The sequence below is a fragment of the Myodes glareolus genome, chromosome 23, assembly GCF_982192425.1.
Source record: "Myodes glareolus chromosome 23, mMyoGla1.1, whole genome shotgun sequence".
Taxonomy (NCBI): Eukaryota; Metazoa; Chordata; class Mammalia; order Rodentia; family Cricetidae; genus Myodes; species Myodes glareolus.
Window position 1 is genome coordinate 56,838,525 of NC_142048.1, and position 15,726 is coordinate 56,854,250.

Sequence of the window (15,726 nt, forward strand, 5' to 3'; positions counted from 1 at the left end):
ACACGGAAGTGTCACCACTGCCCACTATTGGCCCCAGAGCGTGAGGAAAAAGTCCTTCAGTGACAATGTACCGTGACTGACCTCAGACACTGGGTGTCACAGTGAAGCTCAGCCAGGGACAAGTGTGATATCCTCACACAGGAGCACAATGGGTACAGAGCCTGGAGCCCCGTCAAGTCCTAGAGAGACTTGTAATCACCTAGAGAGTCTAGGCACCCTGCCTGTCCGTGTCCCCGCTCCCATTTTCCCAAGACATTTCACTACTCGCAAGACCTCCAAGTCTGTGGAAAGACAGAATCTTCAGGAAGCCCTCCCCGAGAAACAGCCTACCCCATGACGCCCACTGTTAGCCACACTGGGAGGGCCTCCCTCACAACACACCCGAGGGTGAACTGGAGTGAGGGCCTGAGTCCAGACTGCAGAGGGGACTCAGCAGGAAGGGACCTTCATTTGGTTGAAGATTTAAACATTTACTAACGACCGGAGCTGTGGCTCGGAGGTAACCTCTTGCCCAGAATGTAAGAGATCCTGGGCTCCTTCTGTCCCAGCACCAGAGGTGGGAGAAGCAATTTTAGCAGCAACAATACCATCTCCATCTTACTAGAAGACTCACTTCACATGGGAAAGCCATCCTTAACTGCTCTCCTGAAGGATTATAGAATTGAACAGTCGTCTCTCCTAAGGACTCCTGGGGGGCAGGGCAGAGTTGTGACCGTGGTGTGTAAAGTCCATCACCTTTAATCAGTGCATGCTTTGGGACCCTTTCACTGTAGGATGGAGTGCATCTGAGGAAGGTATCAAAAGGCCCTTGGGTCAGGTGGTGGTGGCGCACGCCTTTAATCCCAGCACTCGGGAGGCAGAGGCAGGCGGATCTCTGTGAGTTTGAGGCAGCCTGGTCTACAAAAGCTAGTTCCAGGACAGACTCCAAAGCCATAGAGAAACACTGTCTCGAAAATAAACAAACAAACAAACAAACAAATAAATAAAACAAAAAAAGCCCTTGGACATTCAGAAGTGGAGCCAGGAGACCGGGGGTGAGACTGGGTGTGTGACTTGTTGGTGACACTTGCCTGCCATGTGGAAAGCCCTGGCTTCCATCTTAGCACGGGGTGGGGGATAAAGGAAAGGAAAGAAAAGGCCAAATCAACAAGAGACAAGAGTGAGCACAGCTGCTTTCCTTTCTTTAGGAACTAGAGAAAGGCTTGGGCTTGAGGCCAGGGACCTTCAGATCACATGATCTTTCCCAGACACTGCCACTGTAGACCCAGGACTGCCCACCTGGCCCCTGCCACTGCGCTCAGCAGTCCCCACCAGACAGAGCTTGCCCTGGCTCAAACAGGCCACCCCCTCAGCATCTAAGAGTCAAGATGAAGAAAATGACCATTTCCAGGTGGAGACAGTTACCCCAGCAACACCGCCTTCTCTGAGGAAAGCCTGCTTTTTGTTGCTCCACAGTAAAACAGCCCCATAAACTTTCCTTTCTCGTTTCTGTTACACCGAACTGAAAGGTGGTTCTGACAATGAGCAATCTTGCTTTTCACATCACAAGAATAAAGCACGGGGCATGCAGCTCTGACAGCAGGAGAAGGAACTTGGTGGGGGGGTTGACAAAGTGCATAATGAAAGTCAAAAGAAGTCTGGGTTTTCTCCCTGCAACATAAACTTGAGATAAATTTAAAAAAAAAAAATCAGACTGTATGAAAGAGATCGTGATTCTGAAAAGCCCAGAACAGCAACAGCAGCAACATAAAACACACACAATTAGAACCCTGGTTTTTGAAAGACTTCAGTGAAAGTCATATTTGTTAAGAGCTGAAAACACTGAGGTGTGTTAAGGCATAAAAACAACCTTGTGTTAACTAATTGGATGACGACACACGTCCCCACAACTGTCAGCTTCCATGGTGCCTTTAAAAGTTCCTTTTATCAAGCGTGTAATTTCACTGTTGAAATACCCAAACAACACAAAAGTGCCTGGTAGCCCATGTGAAACCCAGCATACATCACTGGGTATCTGCCAGCGAGCCAGCCCTTGTGTTCTCGCCTCCCCGGGGTGGGGCAGGCTCACCCCTCGCTGAGACGGCTCTTGAGGAAACTGTCAAAGTTTCTTGTCTTAAAACTGCACTGCACAGCTCTCATGTCAGTGTCTCTAATTTTTAATTCAAGAGTGGAGTTTGCAGAGACTCTAGGCTGAACCAGAAAAATAAAGTCACTCCTGATTCCTCAGGAGACTCTGAAAAAAAAAAAAAAAAGTGGTGGAGCTGGTAAAACTGGAAGCAGCTGCTAAGAACCTTCAGCCTCCATCCACCCGTGCATACGCCTGATGCAGCTGGAGAGGCTCCTGCTGCCCGCACGGCCACCCTCCCATTCCACCCAAACTACTCGGCCTCGAGCCGAGTTCTTTTACTCTCTCTTGTTTGTCCAGTGAACCTAATTCAAAACCAAGAATTCAGACAGCAACCAGAAAGCACTCTCAGCATAAGCGGTGGCTTCCGGGAAGCAGCCGCCCTGTCTGTAGCTCACAGCCTCAGCTGCCGGCTACACGCTTGACGCTCTCAATTCCACACTCCTGTGATGGAAAATGACCTCAAAAAGCAAGTCCCCCTGCACACCATCTGATGGTCCTGGCCCTGAGGCTGGGTCCAGGAGCACCACGTCTACCTCCACGGTCCAATCTCCAGGCTGGGCTGTCACTCACTTTCACAGTCGTCAGTACACAACTTCCTGCCAACTTGAGACTTCAAGTCTGTGTGGCCCGCATTTAGCATCCAGAGAGACATCTCCGGGGCTGTACAAGCCTCTCCTAACTCCAAAGACAGCTCCCACAACAGAGAACTTCCAAGTCACGTCCAGCAAACACAGGTCTCACTAAGGAGACCATCTGTTTCCAGAACCCCAAGGCACTACTGGGTATCCAAGGTCCAGAGCTATGCCGTGAGAGCAAACACCCCCAGGGGCCAGCAGGGACAGCCCCAGGCTCCCCTCAAGAAGTCTCCTCTAGATCAACACTGGCACAATAGCCTTGACCCACCTAGCTATGATCCGGTTCCACAGCAAGACACAGTCCCCTCAGTGACCCATGCCCCCACCCAAAGACTTAGCTAAAGATCCACTGTAAGTTCCTTCAGTACATCACACGCCCACATCATGGCTGAACACCAGAGTGTCTTCTCAAGACTCCAGAGGAAGCTGCCACCTTACCTGCTAGCACGTCCAGGCGCCAGTCTTCGCCTGTCTGCGGACTCTTCTGTCCCTCATCAACACAGAGCTGCTCCCTCAGAAAGCAGGTTGCCAAGCACGGCCGCGGCAGCCTTCGCAGTGATGGGCACAGCTTGGGACCATCCACAATGAACCCGAACACTGTGTGGTCACAGCAAAGCAGCCACGGAAACCAGCGCACGGCTGGAGCAGAGGAAGCTTTCAGAGGGACTCGGAGGTGCCGTCCCCAAATGCTACATGGCTTCTTCAAGATCGCTCCAGCCAGCCCCTTCTGCTATTTTTACTGTACCATAATGCACTAGGTCTGGCTTTTACCCTATTGAAAGAACATGAATATATTATTATCCACACAAAAGAGCAGGTTATTGTTTATGAATTACCAGCCTTCCCAGCAACAAAGGCTATTTTCATAAGAAAACTCAATTTCATTTTAGCTCCAATTTGATTACCAGCTGAAGAAAGGAAGCGCTGCTCCCAGCCCTCCGAGGGTTTTTATTCATACCATTGAATGGGCTTTATTGCTTCCTTTTCAAAACTGACGTAGAAAGCTTTTAGAGTAAAACATTGACAAAAAATTATTGCGCTGCTATTTTGTGCAATCACGGAGCTGAAGAGGGGCAGTGATTTCTCAGCCATCCTTCACTGTACTTCAGAATGGTGAGGGCTGGAATTAATGACAGGGAAGGGAGAGAAGGCACGCTAAGGTCTCACAATGCGCGTCAAATCTAAATGATCACTATACATTGAAAAGCCCCCAAAAAACGCCCAGGCTGACTGATTCACGGCTTTCACCAGAAAGACAGGCTTGAAGAGTTTATTGCGCCACAATTTGCTCGGAATTATCATAAAAATGAATGCGGAGGCTGAATGTCACCCCAGCACGCTCCAAAAACACACACCCAAGGACAAAGTTCATGCAGGAATTACCGCCGCACTCCCTGGCTGGCAGGGCCGAGGCTCCGGGTGGCAGTTATCTGGCTTTGGCTCAGCCAGGCTCACCCAGGGCACTGAGGAGACTATTTCTGCCACATCAAGTGTTTCCAATTACTACGAGTTAAACTAAGAAAAGCCTGCAGCTGCAAACGAGGGTCCAGCCCGGGATGCAATGCCGAGTCCCACCTGGGCTGCAAGGTTGGGTACCCTGGGAAGAGGAAGCAATTGATTTGTTTTCCTTCCCCAAGGGAGAAGGACGTCTGTAGGGACTCTAGTGCTCCCCGGAACAGCGCAGGGGCAAATGTTTAAATGATATGGATAGTTATTGTTAAAACGGCTCGCGCCACACGCACGTACTTCTCTTTCATTAAAATTGGAGCAATAATGGCTAAGCCCGTGGGGTTGCCAAAGAAACCTGCACTTGATATTATGCAAATAAAGAGCCTATGGTAAAATAACTTGATGCTTGGGCCGACAGCCAGCCTGTTTCAGCACAAGTGTCAGGCAAGATCAGGTGTCTTCAGAAAGGGCTGAAGACGACACCACACCCATCCATGGAGTTGTGATTGTCATTGTTTCATGATAATGTTTTATGTTAAAAAAAAAAAAACAAAGCAAGGATAAGGTGCTGCCTGGTCGTAAACCTTACAGTAGCTGGACCAGTTTTCTATGTTAGGAAGTTGTTTTCTGCTGTTTTCAAACAAACCTAACCAGAAACGGGTGAGTCAGCTGTTTCCTGGCAACCAGGCACGGAGGATAAGTTGCCTCCGTTCAGCAAAGATGACCTTGAGCTCAACCCTGGCAGCTGCCCCAGTAGTCCCACCTGTAACCCAAAACTTCCCTTTGGGCATCAGTTGCCACAGTAACTTATCCGGTGGAGGAGCCAGTGTGTGTCCCTTGATCTGCACTGAATGGCTCCACATCCCTGACGCCACCATCAGTGACTTCCCTCTGAGCTCTGGTCATGATCACCAGCCTAAGTCTGAGCAGCGTCAAGGCTAATGGTGTTTAACACCCATGCACTGAGTACACTGTCCAGCACTGGGGTGACAACCCCAGCCACACAGCTAACATAGACCTGCCTTTGCTCAGGCATGCAGCACTGTGGACTCCATATTTATATGACATCTGGGTTTCAGGAGAAGTTGAAGGACACTGGCTTTGAAGAAAGAAAAACTTAAGTTCACAGGCAGGTCCTGTTCCCTGCCTGGGAGTGAGAGAAGCACAGGAAATATGGCTTCAGGGACATTGGCCAGGGAGTGGGCTACTTCTCCCATGGCGGCCTGGGACCCGAACTTCACAATCATTCGGAGAACACAGAAGAAAACAGAAGTCCCGAGCCTGTCCTGCATCGATGGGGTGGGAATCTTGGTTTGAGCCTGAGAATTCGCCTTCCTAACATACTACCACACAGAACCCTCAAAAGCCAAAGTATACTTGGCTGTAATGCACAAAGGAGGCAGGAAATACACTCTTGAGTCAATCAAAAAAATAAAATAAAAGTGTCAGAACACGGTCCAAGAATGGAGTTCGGTGACATTTCTGATTGCTCGTGAGAAAACTCCAAGAAACCAAGACAAGAAGAGTCTTGTGATCTCAGTGTCTCCAAAAGCATGGACTTGTTCTTGGCTTGTGCTTTCGTGCCCCTCCCAGGTGCAGTGGACGGGAGTGAGTTTGCCTGAGATCACTCATCACAACTAGCAATGGTTATCTGTGCACAGGTCTCCACGTGCAGCTTGTCCTTGCAATTGTACACATGACTCAGGTGACTCCTGTTAACCCTCGGGGTATAAACTGTCTGAGGCTTTAAACAAAGTCGGCTATTGCATGAGCCCACCTCATTTTTAGTCTCCCTTCTCCCAGGTCCAACCACCTCTAGAGTGGCAAACACAAAAAGAACATAGAAGATAAAGAGGAAATCTCCAAGCTATTATGGCTTCCAGAAAGCTCTAGTGACTGTCGGGGGCCAATGAGTCCAGCCTCTTCAGACTATACACACACACACACAGAGAGAGAGAGGGGGGGGGGTACCTGTTGTGCTTTTGGAACCCCAGGCTGTGCAGCTTGCAAGAGCTTGCCCTTGATTTCAGGACTTGGGAAGCAGAGGCAGGCAGATCACCAGGCCAGCCTGGTTTACACAGCAAATTTCACTCTAACTAGACTACACAGTGACTCCGTGTGTGTTTGTGTGTGTGTGTGTGTGTGTGTGTGTGTGTGTGTGTGTTAGAGAAGTGTGGCTGAGCGTTTCGTGGGCCAGCCAGAGATCCAGGAGTAGAGGTGAAATCCTGGGTGCTGGAGCAAATACTGACCCAGCCAGGTTCAGTGCTACAAGTGACTTTAAATAGGAGCTCAAGGATTCAAAATTATGTTTATTATTAAAATAGATTCATCTTTAAAGTTGTAAGACCTCACTTCCATTTTCAATCCCTTAGAAGTCAGTTCACAGACTCTCAGTACTCTCTTCCGCCTGCTCCTCATCCACACACAGCAGCATGCCCCGTCTCTGACAGCTTCTGGCTTCCTGGATTTGGAAGCAAAGATACAAAAGTAATCGACAAGACAATGCTAGAACCTGTGAGGGGCTCCATCAGCATCCACATTTTGAACTAGATCAAAGGACCTGAGTTCCAGAAAGCCGTCTGACCTCCCAGGACTTGGCGATGCCCTGTAACACTGTCCTTGTGCTCTACAAACAGAGTCAGCATTTTGGGAGCAAAGCTTTGTGCAGGTTCTAAGAGCCTGGGGAGACCCAAGGGTCACAGCATGGCAAGCATCCGGCTCTCCACAGTCTACCCTGATGAGGTGCAGGCAGCAATGTGTTTTGATGCACTTCCAACTTGACGGCAAATCTACTCCCCTCAGAGGCCCGTGCCCGTTTCCTCTCTCGGTCAGAGGACTAGTTTCACCTTATAGCAGGTAGAGTTGGCTTCCAGGCATCACAAAAGATGGGCAGGACCAGTGGAAGTGGCAAGTCTGTACCATCACCACCCCAATACACAAATTAGTCAAAGGCTGCTTGTCTCCTAGGTGTGGGTCAGTAGTAGGGTGGTACTGTCTGGGCTTAGCGGCAAGCAGAGCCCAAGCCTGTCCTCTCACCATATTGTTCCAGGACATTCCAACTGTTACACGTCCTGAGAACCCTATACATCTCAGTACATAAGACTCCCCCAACACTGGGCTATGGCACTAGCACCAGCTTGCCTCCTGAGGGACACAGACACAGGACAGGTACATGATACTCCACAGTGGAAAGTGTAGACATGGGCCACATGTGAATCATGTGCAGTCAAGAGTCACATGACCACGCACCCCACCACCCTTTGAGTTCAGACTATGGCTCAGCACAGTTAAACCCCCTCTGGTTCCACATAACTGCCATTTCTACTCCACTCCACCCCTCTCTACCACCTTGGTAAAGTCTCTCATCACCACCCAAGAGTATGCCCTTGAGATCTGGTCACCAGCCTTTGTTGGACCCAGGGCTCCTGTAGTTGAAGTGAACTGTTGGAGTATAGGCCAAGCCACCACCAGAAGGAAGAGGAGAGGAGGCCATGACAGAGAGCTCCGCAGGTGTGGGGCCAGGCCAAGCAAAGTCACTTGTTCCCAAGAACCCACAGCCTCACAGAGACTGTGAGGAATGAAGGGCCCTAGATCTCCATTGGCTTTGGGGTTTAACTGCCCAGGTGGGCAGCTTTCTCCAGAGCACAGTGGGTGGGGCAGAGGTGTGAGGCCAACAGAGCTGGTCTTGAATCTGGACTTTGGGGCTGACATGGCTCATACAGTGTCGGTTAAGGCAAGCATCCTCCAAGAGACGAGGGCGACCTTCCCTCCGTAGGAATGGACTCCCAGCCCTTTCATTTTTCTTTCATTCTCATGGTAACTAGGGCAGTCTGAGTGCTCCCAAGGCCCGTGTGAGCACTCCAACCACAGAGTCCGTTCTCACCAGAGGAGTTTGGTCCTGGTGTGAGGCATACACCCTCATCCCTGCGTCCCTTCTGAATATCAGGGACATCTACGGATCGGTTGTCACATCAACTTTTTTTCACTAAGAAGAGGCCTAAAACAGATCCTTGAGCCAGGTGTGGCGGTGCCTTTAAACCCAGCACTTGGGAGACAGAGACAAGTGGATCTCAGGGAGTTCTGGGTCTAGACCAATCTGGTCTACACAGAGAGTTTCAGGTCATCCACGGCTGCATAGTAAGACCCTATCTCAAAAAAAAATTATTAACATGTACAAACAGAAGAGGTAAGGATTTGGGAATGCACATCCAGATGGCTAGGAACATGGGGGCCATCATGAGGACTTGGGGATCCTAACTGCAACTAACTCAGCAACACAAATCCTCCCCAGAAGGCCTCTGCACTTGGCTCATTTCCGTCCTCTTCTGAGTGTGGCTATGCAGAGTGAAGGATGGGTGTGTGTGTGTGTGTGTGTGTGTGTGTGTCAGAGAGAGAGAGAGAGAGAGAGAGAGAGAGAGAGAGAGAGAGAGAGACTGCATAGCAGGAGTCCCCAAGAGTCTCAGCATGACCTCCTCCTGGCCACCCTTCAATCACTGCACTCAAGATAACTAACAGGAGGAATGGGTAAAGTATTAGCATTCACTGAGCATGAGTACCGCTTAACCAGAGACAGAGACAGTTAGCCGTGCTAAGCAGCACTTCCGAGAGTCCAGCTGTGTTGGTTTCTACCCCTGTAGCCGCATCCTGTAGTCCCAAGTGGTGTGGCAGCAGAAGACTGTGAAATTGGTGGCTCCGGGAGGTGGCTGTGCATCAGGTCGGGCAGCTTGGACACTCCAACACCCGACACTGTTGCACCTTGACAGTCACACTAGGACTAGTAAGGAAGACAGCCAGGCCACCCACGGCCCAGAAACCACCCCATGGCGAGTGAGGAAGACACTGGAGACACAGACCCGACTTCCACAGCTGAGTTCAGAGGGGTCGGAGCAGGAGCCGAGGCCATTCTGCATCTGTCCAGATGCTGTGCAGAAGCACCAGGGTTTTTGTGAGACCTCCCCTCCTATGGGACCAGGGAAAGGGAAGAGGCTGGGCTTCCTTTGAAGGCCTTCCTAGTTCTCAATAGTTTAGATTTGGAAAGAGAAGGCTCTTGCAGCAAGTGTTGCCTGGAAACCAAAACACAGCCAGGTTTAGGGAGAGCCTGATTAGGAATCAGGCTCAGTCTACATGCAATCCTCTGTCCTACGTCACTGCCCTGGACACTAGCAGGCTGCTTAGGACAGCAACCCTGAGACACATCCACTCTTCCAGATTTCTTCAATAAGGCATTGACAATAAAAATCCTACATGTGCTGGCCATGTCATCATGGCATTAAGGGGTTCATATTGCATGAAACCAGCCCAGATTTGCTGCTGAGGCCATGGGGCCTCCTAGAAGGGGCTCTGACCTGAGATTAGCTTTCAGCAGGTTCGAGGTACAGTTTTTTGGGGTTGCCCATCACAAGCTCAACCTGGGGAAGCAGAGTTGCATCTGGCCTCCATCTTCTGACTGAGAAGTGACAGTCAGGGCCTGGGACTTGAGCTTGGGTTTTCCCTAAGGGCAGTTCACAGCAGTCCTGGTCATCCGGCTAGATTCTAGGTTTACTGAGTTAAGCTAGAGTTTCAAGAGTTCACCCCAGGCCCTGGAGTCCAAAGGACTTGTGGAGACATCTTGTCCAGTGCCCTACCATTTGTGAGGTTCCAATGAATTGACAGTAGAGTGATCCAAGGTTTCCCAGAGGCCTTGAGGTCATCTGTCCTTCTGTGTCAGCCCCTCTTCGCCCCTGTGGCAGGTTTGAGACGTCTCTAGCATGGTCTCTGACACATCCCATTGCCCAGGGATGACACCTGCACAGAGTGGAGACTCTACAGCACGGGGAGCATTTGTGGGTTTTGCTGCTGGGTGTTTCTATTCCTTTTCTGTTCTGGGACTTAATCACTTGCAGAATTATTTGGAGGTAACTTCTCTGATTGTGGGGGTCCATCGTCTCTCTTCTCTGGTTGCTCCTTCAGATGGGCAGGGGCGCTCTGGTTTGTTGTACCCCTTGTCAGCTGCTCTGGTTGTCTGTGCTTGGGGAGCCTCATCCAAAACACCTTGGCCCTAACCAATGTCTTGAAGTACTCTCTTTGTGCTTCTCTAGCAGACTCATGGTTTCTTGTCTTATCTACGCTCCCTTTTGAGTTGGTTTTGTAATGTACTAAGAGAGGAGGCTAGTGTCTCTACGTGTGGATATTTTCATCCTCTCAACTATGGACTGAAGCCATTATTCTGTACCTTTTTTCAAAAGTCTGTGAATATGTAGGTTTTCTGGGTTTGGGGGCACTCCCCCTTTTGGTTCACGTGTCCATTTATGTCCACACTGCAACAACTGCTTCTCAATATGATTTAAGTCAAGTATTATAGTGATGTGTTCTTTTTCGCTTGTTCTGTTTTGGGTTTTGGTTTTTCAAGACAAGGTTTCTCTGTGTAACAAACTGGCTGTCCTGGAACTCACTCTGTAGACCAGGCTGGCCTCAAACTCAGAGATCTGCCTGCTTCTGCCTCCCTAGTGGTGGGATTAAAGGTTTGCACTACCACCATCCGGCTCGTGGTGTTCTTACTGCAAGAAGGAAAACCCCAGATGTGTCTCACTCCAAGTGTACTCCTGGCTGGTGTTGAAGGCCGTGGTCTTCCTGTACCATGCCTGGGTTCTAGAAGGCTACTGCTCTTTTCCTTTTGGACAGTAAATGAAACTTATCCAGTGCTCTTAGAAACAAAACAGAAAGAACGGAGGGATAATGGGAGACAGGAAGGGCTGGGGAGTGCAGTGCCTGGTGGATCACTTTGCCATTGTCCCAGGACTGTCGTCACGAAGGGAAGGGCTGCCTCTCCATCCTCAGACACCCCGAGAACCCCCTGGACACCCTCTTGTCTCTTCTTGCCTTTGGTGATGACATGCTGCTCTCAGCTTTCCCCTGCTGACCCTCTCCCTCAGATCAGCACCCCACCCAGAGCTCCAGGTCTGGCCCAGTCTGGGACCTCTACTTGCCCTGGAAGGTGGGTTAGCTGCAGCTCCATGCACTGCGGACAGTGATCATGAGGGTTGGAGACAGGCAGCGGTCTCAAGTCCTGAACTACATTACCATGGGGCTGTGTACAGCTGCCCTGTGGTTCTGACCAGAATCAGGGGGAGGCAGTCGAGGCTCCACGCTTGTCAACAGGAAGGAGCCTGCATGGGGGAAGAGCAGTCCAAGCTCTGGACTCACCGCCACAGTCCTGAGCCTCCGCTGGAGCTCACGCAGCTCATCTTACCCCTTCCTCCTGAATCTCACCTCTGCGTCTCCCAGGGCTCCTCCTGCTCTGCTCGGTGTCTCCCGGGGGGCTGCTGGTGATGCTGTCGATGAACCCTGGACACTCCACTTTCTCCTTGGATGGAGATGAACTAAACGTATCCTTGCAACTCTATGTTCCAAATTCATCTGTGGAAGAAGTGCACTGCCAAACCTCTGCCCGCCATGGCGGACCAAGCAGCTGGATGTTTGGGAATGAAAGGTGTCGCAAAAGCAGGAGGTGCTTTAGGTCCTCGGTGGGCTTGGGCTTCTTGGGCTTCTGTTCTAGGGTGCGTGAGAGCTGTGGAAGCAATGCCGGCCGCACTCTCACATCCCAGCAGGGTACCCAGCCAGAGGGCAGCCTTTCTCCTCTACGATCTCTATCCATGGCTCAGGTTTGGTTCAGTGCTGGCCCAGGGAGATAGATGATGCCAGGACAGTGACTAAATGCTCCCTCCCCAAGGTCTCCCGTGTCATCTACACTTATCCCTACAGTACAGTGGCATTCAGGGCCACGTGGGGCCACCCAGGGCCACGTGGGGCCACCCAGGGCCACGTGAGGCCACCCAGGGCCACGTGAGGCCACCCAGGGCCACGTGAGGCCACCCAGGGCCACGTGAGGCCACCCAGGGCCACGTGAGGCCACCCAGGGCCACGTGAGGCCACCTCTTTCACAGAAAGAGCTGCTTTAGCCATTCACAAACTCCAAAATCTCTTGTCATGTCTGATATGCACTCCGTACAAATTCTGCTGAGGCTCTTGTTCCGACCTCCAAGAGACAGGAGGATCCCAGGGAGGAGCCTCACACTTGGCTGGGCAGAGGTGTTGGGTGAGCCCAGAAGTTTGGAAGTCATCCGTCTGCAATTCAGGGTGTGTGTGTGTGTGTGTGTGTGTGTGTGGTGATGTGTTTATGTTGTGTTATCTGTGTGTGTTGTGTATGTTATGTACATGAAGTGTGTATGATGTGTGTGATATGTATGATGTGTATGTGTTGAGTATAGGCATGTGTGTGACCTATAGAGGTTAGAGAACCAAATAGGCTCTCTCTCTTGTAGCCTCTGTCATGCTGTGTACCCCAGTCTAGATTCCTGGATGAGTTTTCAGATGCTTCGCCAGCCTCCACCTCCCAGCCCTCCGTAAGAGTCTACAATCACAGACACATGCGCAGCATCCAGCTTTGTTTCATTGGCTTATTTTTTAAACATGGGCTCCAGGGGTTCAAACTCAGGCAGGCTCGTTCAGCAAGCTCTCTTGTCAGCCAAGCAAGTTCGCCAGCCCTGTACCTTATATCTTACTTACCTTTCTGCCCTCTGAGCATTCTGAGGTCCTGAGAGTCACACCCAAGGACCTGAGTTTCTTTTGGGGGTTGATCTCATATAAAATACCTAAAGGAAGTTACCCATCTACCAAAGACCCACTGAGCAAAACTGGCGAATCAGGATTGAGGCAAAACATGGGGGAAAGACACAAGCATGGCCTCACCCCTGCATTTCCCACAGACTCATCTGGCCACGGCTTCATAAACTCTTGACCCTTTATCAAGAAATTTTCCATACAACCTTGGGTATATAAAATAGATACATAAATTAAACATTTATTTAATAAATCATAAATACATTTTATTTTAAAATAGCTTCTTGGTGTAAATATAACCCAGCCATGTACTAAGCAGAAAGCAGGTTTGCACACTGACAAAATGAAATGTTGTCTGCCTAACACTGCACAACTCCAAGTCACGGTGGTTTGATTTCCACACACCAAGCAATGAGTACGGGAAATGTTAAAGGTCCTTGCTTACTGTAATTTAGCCGCCAACATTTAGAGGGAAATGTTGTATGTGTAGCTCACAGTTCTCCTGAGTCTGAGCCAGGCACTCCAGCAAAGAGTTGCTCCCAAAGTGCACGCTTGCACTCAGAACCAAGGCTGCAGTGAGGTTTCACCACACAACACAAGTGAGCATTGCCAGAGACACCTGGGCTTCATCAGGTGATTGGTTTTTAAGTGGTTCTGGTCATTCTATATGTTCCCATATGTTCTTCACCATTAGTAACATCCCACAAGTCCCCATATTCATTACAGAAGCCTGCGTGGGCCGTGACCCAAAGTTTACGTGGCGAACGCTCATTACTGAGAGGAGCAGGAGTTCAGAGGAGCAGTGACCCCAGAACCATTTAGAAGTGGCTGAGGGGCACAGGAGCAGAGCAACTGGGCTGTGAGTAACAGCTGTCGCTGACAGCGCATGAGGCAGTGACTCAGCCTGAGCTCAAGCCCAGCAAAGCTTGGGAGAAGCCTAGCTGTAGGTTCACAACCAAAGCAAGGAAAAGGCAGGGACACCCTCATCGTCCCCCACCCCACATGCACACCTCCTCCAACAGAGAGTGGCACACTGTGACACCAGAGCCACGGCTCACCAAGGCTGCTCAGAGCTGCACTCTCCATGTGTCTGACAAACATTCCTCCGTCACCACTGCAGCCCTACATGGACTTTATTCGCTGACCGAAAAACCCTCGTGCTCCCCTTGCTCATCCTGCTCATCCCACCGGCCGTCTCCCAACCCCGGTGACACTGGCATTTTCTGCCATCTCGGTAGCTCCATCTTCTCCACGCTGAGGCATGGCTGGGATCCTCCTCCCAGGCTGCAGAAGCAGCTCAGCACGTGCACACCTCCCACAGACTACTCGGGGCTCGGGGCTCATGGCTTTCACCCCAGCCCAGCATGGTGCCCTCTGGATGCTCCTGAGAAAGCAGCAGGAATGCACAAGCACAGAGGACTGTTGGGAAATCATCTAATTTAGATATTTACTTTTTCCCAAAACATGGAGCACCTGCCTGAGAGTGATCTTTCAGGGCGGCTCACCACCTCTCCAACTTCCTTTCTGCTTCCTCCCAAGTCAAAATCTCTTTTTTTTTCTCACTTGCCCCTCGCTAGCTTTCAAGAGGCAGGCAAGACTCCAGAGGAGAAGCTCAAATCCTGGTACCTCTGATGGACTCTTAGTCGGGTCACCATGGTTACCAACATCCTCCCCTCACTGACTCCAAGTCCATTTCTAAGAGCATTATACTCTCACGTTGAGCAAACATCTGGGCCAGTGGCAGACCAGTACATTAGGATGATAAGACCCTAAGGATAATAATTAACTAATCTTATTAGTGTCTGTATGTGACAATAACCAGTCTGAAACCTGGGTGAACTGTTCCATGGAGAACAAACTTCAATGACAGCAAAAGGGACATTGTCACAGTCTCTTATGAAAGGGCTTGCTTAGATGTTTTGGGTTTCATTAGGGTTTGGAGACGGTTTCTTTGTTTTACTTGAGGGGGCGTTAAGGGAGGGTCTCACTATGTAGCCCAGGCTGGCCTCTAACTCACAATCCTCCTGCCTCAGCTTTTCAAGTGCAGGATTGCAGACATGCCACCACGCCTATCTTAGGTTCTTAATAGGGCAGTTACTGGTAGCAAACTATTTTGATGTCACTATCAATATGAATAGCTTTAAAAGAGAAGCATAACTTTTATTTTAAAATACAAAAATGTACACAATGCAGCAATTCAATCTTTGTAATCGTCGAACACGGGAAGGCTTATTTCTAGGACTGAGAATGTATCTCACTGGGCAAGAACTTGCCTAGCAGGTGTGAGGCCCTGGATTCCATCCCCACTGTGACAAAAAGTAAATTAGTACTTCTAGATGTGTGTGTAAAGTCCAGCATGGGTACTGGGGCTCAGATAAGCACCCCCAGAGACTCACCCATAATCAGGTCTTCACCTGTTCTAAGAGCTGCCAATGGGACTCGGGCGCATTGATGAATGGAGTTAAGGACACCGGAGAAGCAAGTAACTTGCCCAGGGAGGTCGCCCACCCAATCACCTCGCTGAGAACATAGATTTTACCCTTCCAAGATGACCCTTGATGACATCACCCTGGGACACACTTGGAGTGGCAGGACTCTTCACTGAATTCTTCAACACAGACTACATGTTTAATATAAACATGAAAAAGCAAAGCCAATGAGAACATGCAAACAGAGACACGGCCGTGACGTTGCTAGTGCTGGTGTGCATTCTCAGTCTTTCACGAAGTGACCCCAGCACAGAGCTGTCCCCGTGACTCCAGTTCATCGTGGTCCGAGAATACAGCCGGCCACATGAGATATTTTCAGAGACCATTGTCACCAGCTTTAATCCCAGTCCAAGGTTGAGCATTGATTACTATTGTTGCTGATCTCTGACTTCATCTAACTTCCAAATGAAACTGCAGTACGTGTGTT